This window comes from Podarcis melisellensis (assembly GCF_964234715.1).
Source record: "Podarcis melisellensis genome assembly, chromosome: 8".
Taxonomy (NCBI): domain Eukaryota; kingdom Metazoa; phylum Chordata; class Lepidosauria; order Squamata; family Lacertidae; genus Podarcis; species Podarcis melisellensis.
In genome coordinates, this window is record NC_138540.1 from 61,229,852 (window position 1) to 61,236,792 (window position 6,941).

General features: G+C 44.0%; 1 pseudogene across 1 annotated transcript; it reads left to right on the plus strand.

Annotated features, from left to right (window-relative positions):
- Positions 1-1,229: 1,229 nt before the first annotated feature.
- LOC309376672 (small ribosomal subunit protein eS10 pseudogene) lies at positions 1,230-1,823 on the plus strand (annotated as a pseudogene). The gene has a single exon. The product of its transcript is annotated as a small ribosomal subunit protein eS10 pseudogene (transcript).
- The last annotated feature ends 5,118 nt before the right edge of the window (positions 1,824-6,941 follow it).

Sequence of the window (6,941 nt, forward strand, 5' to 3'; positions counted from 1 at the left end):
CTGTGGAATGCCCTCCCATCAGATGTCAAGGAAATAAACAACTATCTGACTTTTAGAAGACATCTGAAAGCAGCCCTGTTTAGGGAAGTTTTTCATGTTTGAAGTTTTATTCTGCTTTTAATGTACTGTTGGGAGCTTCCCAGAATGGCTGGGGAAACCCACCCAGATGGATGGGGTATAATAAATTATTATCATTATTACTATAGCAGTATGTTGTGTACAGCCTACCTACACAATGTTGACTTGACTGTCTCTATCTAGATGCTTGCTGACACTCTCAAAGATCTTGAAAAGGTTGATGAGGTTTACTTGCTAAAGGGGTCTGCTTCTGAACATGGGGGTGGGGTGACAGCTATTTCCTTCACCTCAGCCAAATGATTGGCCAAGGGTCCCTGTGTGAGAAGCATAATAGCTGGTTTGCCCTTGCACCTCTTGCTACAGAGATGCCTTCCTATCTCCAAACTATATTAATTTCCATTACAAACCAGACCAATAAAGATACCCCTTTCTGAGATAAAAGCTGGCACAGCCAGGTCACTGGTGAGCTGGCCTAGGTATACTGCAGGTAAATCGGTACAGTACCTTTTATGACAAGCACAATTTATCTTGTGCTGGGGGGTGGGGAACCCTCCTCCTTCCCATCTAATGGAGTGTGGGGTCATTCATCACACTGTTATTTTTATAACAGTTCTGAGAGTCCCACAGTCTCCCAACCTCCACTCCACCACCAAACCTGACTCCGAAAACATATTACCAAACTATTAAAAAGAGAGAGAGAAAGATGAGAATGTGTTTCAGTTCGTGTGGGCAGCTGATTGCAAAAGGAATTACTTCCCCATTCTTCTGCTTCCCCTCTGCAGAACACGGGGGTTTGTTTTTCCTAGTAATGTACATCTCAGACTGGAGATTCGGTTGCCAAGTTATCCTTGGAGGTTCGGCTGTAGCTCAGTTGCTTTGCATGCAAATGGTTCTGTGTTCAGTCCCCAACATCATCAGGTTAGGGGTGGGAAAGACTCCTGCCTGAAAGGTGCTGCTTGTCAGTGTAGATGAAACTGAGCTAAATGGACCAAAGACCTGATATAAAGCAGCTTTCTATGAGAGGCTCCCAGAGGAAGCTGCCCTATAGAATTTTTTCTTTTTTAAAAAAATTTAAAAATACATTTCAATAATGTTTTTGTTACTTGCTTTAAAAAACAACAACTTGCACATGTTTTATTGATGTTGCTCGCACTGCGCATGCTCCTTCCTTTCCAGCGTTCGAGCCTCTTGCCGCCGCCACGATGTTGATGCCTAAAAAAAACCGCATTGCCATCTACGAACTCCTTTTTAAGGAGGGAGTGATGGTAGCTAAGAAAGATGTTCATATGCCTAAACACCCAGAACTGGCAGACAAAAATGTGCCCAACCTCCACGTCATGAAAGCAAAGCAGTCGCTGAAATCTCGTGGTTATGTGAAGGAGCAGTTTGCATGGAGGCATTTCTACTGGTATTTGACCAATGAGGGCATCCAGTACTTGAGGGACTATCTCCATCTGCCACCTGAAATTGTGCCTGCCACCTTGCGTCGCAGTCGTCCTGAAACTGGACGACCCCGGCCAAAAGGTTTGGAGGGTGAGCGTCCTGCTCGCCTTACACGGGGAGAGGCTGACAGGGACATCTACAGACGCAGTGCTGCTCCTCCTGGTGCTGACAAGAAGGCAGAGGCTGGAGCTGGGTCAGCTACTGAATTTCAGTTTAGAGGTGGCTTTGGGCGTGGACGTGGTCAACCACCTCAGTAGAAATCTGTTGCTGTTTGGTTGCATCTTGTGTATAATAAAAATGTTGATTTAATTTGCTCCTGTGCATGTTATATATCACCCTGAGCTCCTTTGGAGGAAGGGTTGTTCATAAATATTCCAAGTAAATAAATATAATAGGGATGCTTTCAAGTATTTGGGGCCCTAGCCATTTTACAGCTTTAAACTCTCATATGAACACCTTGAATTGGGCCCAGAAATGAACTGGCAACCAGTGAAGCTGTTTTTAAAAAGGGATTATGTGAGATCTAAAGGGAACCTCAACCAGTAATCTGGCTGTTTCATTTTGGACCAACTGAAGTTTCTGAGTTGTTTTCAAGGGCAGCCTCACGTTCCAGGAGAATTTAGTCTGGTCTCTACTTTTAAGCAAAAGTGGCCCAATTTGCACCTCCTAGACTAATACCAATGACCATTCAGATTTCACACTTTGAGTTTTGCTCCAAAAAAAATGAAGAAAAATGTGTATGAACTGAAAATGTGTAAAAATATTTTTTTAGGGTTAAATACATTTAGAAATGTGTGCATCGATGAAAATGTGCATTTTTGTACTGTCTCTCACTGATTCCTTATGCCCCTGAGGTTTGGCTGGCCTTTACCACAGACTGAGCCTTTAGGGTGGCGGGCACTGACTTGCAGAACTCCTTGCTTGATCCACTCATTCCTAAAACTTAGGAGGAGGAAAACCAGAAACACAGGAAGTCTCATCCTTGAGTTTCTAGCAGCAATGAAGGCCTTTCAGCACAGAGTGTCTTCCCTGCCCAGAGTGGCTGGGTGGGGTATAAATAAATTATTATTATTATTATTATTATTATTATTATTATTATTAAGCCTCAGTTGCAACCAGGAATCCACGGAACTGTAGTTTTCAATTTGCTCAAGCACAGCTTGCTCCATGGGGGCGACACAATTCCCAAGCTTTCTTTCTGATTCCCCTCCACCCCAAAATTCACCATTGCCATTGGAGTTCAGAAATGGCATCTTTACAATGCTGCTTGCATACTTCTCCCTGGAAGGAGTGAAGGCAAGAAGATAGATATCAAGAGTTCCACTTTCCTGCTTCTCTTAAGAGATGGTGACAAACTTTCTCTGGTCTGTTAACTTATTAGGACATGGCAGGACTGGGGGGGGGAAAGTTGTCTGTTTCACCTATTTAGAATCCACTTTTTTGATTTGCCTCCTTCTCTCACACTTTGCATGCATCATTTAAAATGGTTCGTTTTCCCCCAGTAAGTTTGTTTTTTCCCAAAGAAAAGACAATGACAAAAAGGAATGGCAGTTTTTCTTGCATCCTCTAACCTCCAGGGAGTCTGTGAAGTTGTCTACCCTACGAAAGCTACCAAAGCATAAGGAAGCAAAGCGCCCTGCCAGGAATCAGCTAACTGAAGGAAACAGTAAAGCCATCTGGAAATATAGCAATACAGAAGCCAGAATTAGATGCCGTGGGAGGTGCGTGGTTGAGAGTTCCCTGTCTCTACTCCACTGCATTGGTTGTTGGTCGGCAAACTGACTGTACAATGGCAATAGCCCCCTATACTCTGTAATACTAGGTCTGGAGTAGGGATGTGGATTGGGTGGTGGGCAAGATTCAGTGCCGGATTTATGTATAAGCTAAACAAGCTATAGCTTAGGGTCCCACTCTCTTGGAGGCCCCCAAAAAGATTAAAGGAGAGAAAAAAATTGGATGTACATTTCCAAAATATAAGATAAAAAACAAATAAAATAAAACTGACATACAGCAACAGTGGCAAATGGCTTTAGATACCTATTAGGTCCATAAATTACTATATAGCATATATTCAACACAAAAAACAGTGACAATTTGTTGTTGACAAAGGACAGTTGGACATATAAAGGGCCCCATTACCTTCAGTAGCTTAGGGCCTCATCAAACCTAAATTCGGCCCTGCCAAGATTGACAGGTCACTGACAGGTGGGGGGGCCACAAGTCCCCCCCGCACACACACAGAGTTTGAAATGAAACCATGTAGGCAAAGGACCAGCCAACACAAGGCACTATGCAAGGCTCCCACGTGCAAAATAAAATGTATCGCTTCCTAATTACAGTTTCAACCCCTGGGTGGAAATGGATCATCTCACCAACACAGAATATTAGGAACAAACCTTCAAATATCTGTGAGTCTGATCCATTGCTAGAGCTCACTAGGTGGTGTTTGATAAACCACTGTTCTCTCACTCTCTCAGATGCAGAATGGATTCCCATCCCGCTGGTTCACCATAGGCTGGAGTAAGGATGATTGTGAGGATATTGATAAAAGTGCTCCAACTGCTCCCAAATACCATCTTAATGTTTTACATATGAACCGCTAGCTGCTATAGTCACTCAGAGGCTTCTCACTGTATAGAGCATTTTTCATGGAATTGTGCATGAACTGGCCCACAGATTAACACACACACACCCCAGCTGCTCACCTTCAATAAGGTTTTAATAAAAGGTGAAGCTACTTATTAAATTCCCAGCTGGAGACAACCTTGCCTCTGGAACTACATTTTAATGCAAGTGTGTACCCTAGTGGCAGTGCAGGGACCAGACCACATCATGGAGGAATTATTGTATGCATTCTAGGGTCTGCCTCAGGGCACGTGGTCCAGTCTCTGCCTAGGATCCCCCTGGCATTTGTTACATCTGCTGCCTCGGGGAGCAGGAGCAGTAACGAAGAGCCTGAGTGGAAGAGTGCTTTTTAAATAATTGGCAGCAAGGACTCCAGCCGTCGAGCTAATATTGAGCAGTCATGTGTGGTGGCTTTAGGATGAAATCCCAGCTTGAACCCTAGATTGACACACGGGCTCTGAATAATCTGGGCAAAGCAGGCTTTTCTCTTGCTGGTAATGGGCGTTCTTGCATCAAGTTTCCAATCGTTGTTTCTTTAGCCAGTTATTTTATTGTATTTTATTTTTTTAAAAACAAACCAGACAGACGTTAAACACAATTTTAGCCAGATAGCTTTTAGCAAGTGAAATCGATTCAAATGTTATGATGAGCACTCCTGACCCACAAGCATTCCTGAAAAGGAAGGTTTGACTTCCTGCAAGAATACTATGAAAGGAGGAAACAAGACTAGCTGCCCTCAGGATAACATGAAGGGGCCTGCAGCAGGATCAGGCCAGCATAATATTCTCACAGTGGACAACCAGATGCCTCTGGGAAGTCCACAAGCAAGAAATGAGTGCAACCGCACTCACACTAATTGTGATTCCTAGCAACTGTTGCTCAGGCATTTTATCTTCAATGTTGGAGGTAGGGCATAGCCATTGTGGCTAGTAGCCACTCATAACATGATCTGCCAGGAGTATTACATCTTATGAGAGAGGTAGAAAAATGTCATTCTCCATCTTTACTAACACAAGACAACATAAACTTCAAAACAACATCAAAAGATGTTTAATTCAATAAATACATTGTCCTAACAGGTTGTCATCCTACCAATAACCCTAAGGTATCTTCTGAAGGCATCACCTGAGTCCATCACCTTCCTGAAGCTAAACAGGTCTGAGCCTGGGTCTGGATGAGTGACCACCTGGGAGCCGCATGTATGTCACCTTCAGTTCCATGATGAAAGAAAACGGGGTTATAAGTAGGACAAGTGACTGGTTTCGCCTAGGAAGAGTCCCAAAGGCCAAATATAGAAGCCTGGAGGGCCACATTTGGCCCCCAGATCTGAAGTTCCTAACCCATGGAATATAGGATTGCATTGTGTTTATTTGGAGAAATTATGCCCTACTTAAAATTACTAGGTCCCCCCTGAAAATGCAACAGATTTTTCTTGTTTTATTGAGATAATTGAATGATGCCTTCCTCCCCTCCACCCCCAATGTCAAAATGAGCTCCCGAGAGCCTGTTGGCTAGTAGAAGCTAACCCTTCCTGAAAGCCCATTGGGCCAGGGATTGAGAGTCCTGTTGTTATCTTGGAAGGTATGTCACTGAGGAGGCAGGGGAGGGAGGTGTAGGTAGAGAAGTAGTAGTATCATGATCGTCTGGAGAAACATGGCACTGAGAATTATTTTCAAAGTGCTGCCCTTAAGACAGGATTGCAACTGAAACCTCACCTGAGTTTTCCATTAGCACACACCCTGACACATTAGCACACAGTTCCTTGGGGCTTAATGCGCTCTGCTGCCTTTTAAGAGGATGCAAATGAGGTTGTTGAGAGGCTATTAATGATAGGAGAATGAAGTGAAGAGACTACGGTGCTCAGTCTTTTTCTTCTCATTTATTGGAAGCTTTAAACCTCACTTCATTCATGGCTCTTTAACTGCACTGGGAGTGCAGACAGTTGCGCCATCTAGAGTCAATCTATTATGACTCCTCCTGTTAAATCCAGGCCAGTGATCTTTGCTGCTGTCTTGGCCACCCTAGAGTCTCTTCCAGAACAATCACAGAATCATAGAACTGTAGATTTGGAAGGGACCATGAGGGTCATCTAGTCCAACCCCTGCAATGCAGGAATCTTTTGCTCAACGTGGCGCTCAGACCCATGACCCTGAGATCCAGAATTTCATGCTCTACCAATTGAGCTATCCCACATGCTTTCAATGGGACTTCCTCCCAGGTAAGCATGTCTAGGGCTGCCACTTTTAACCAACTCCATCCATTCTTTCGTGCTGCCCTCCAGACCTGGAAGGTCTTCCTAGAGCATGATTTCATCTTCCAGACCAAACTTTTTCACAAGGCTCAGACTTATTCTATGGGAACAAGCTAATGTTTGCATAAATACTATCCCTGGCTTCCAGCCTACATTCTACCTCCACTGCCAAAGGCAGAATGCCTCTGAATAATAGTTTCTAGGATTCACAAGTAGGGAGAGTTGCTGTTGTGCTCAAGTTCTGCTTGCAAGCTTCTCACTGGAACATCTGGTTGGCCACTATGCTGATGGGTCTTTAGATGAACCAGCCCAATTCTGCATTTTCTGAACTGCGGTTCTGAGCAGGAAAGAGCCTGCCACCTTCAACCTCAGCGTGTCTATCCCTGCCCACTCAGTATCTGACTTTCCCATGTTGATGGTAGAAGGTTTGAAGGGGGAATTCTACCCAAAACAAGCTCAAGACCCCATGCAAATGGAATCATAGGAACATAATAATGTAATAAGAATCTGCTGGATCAGGACAATGGCCCTCTCTCTTTTGGTT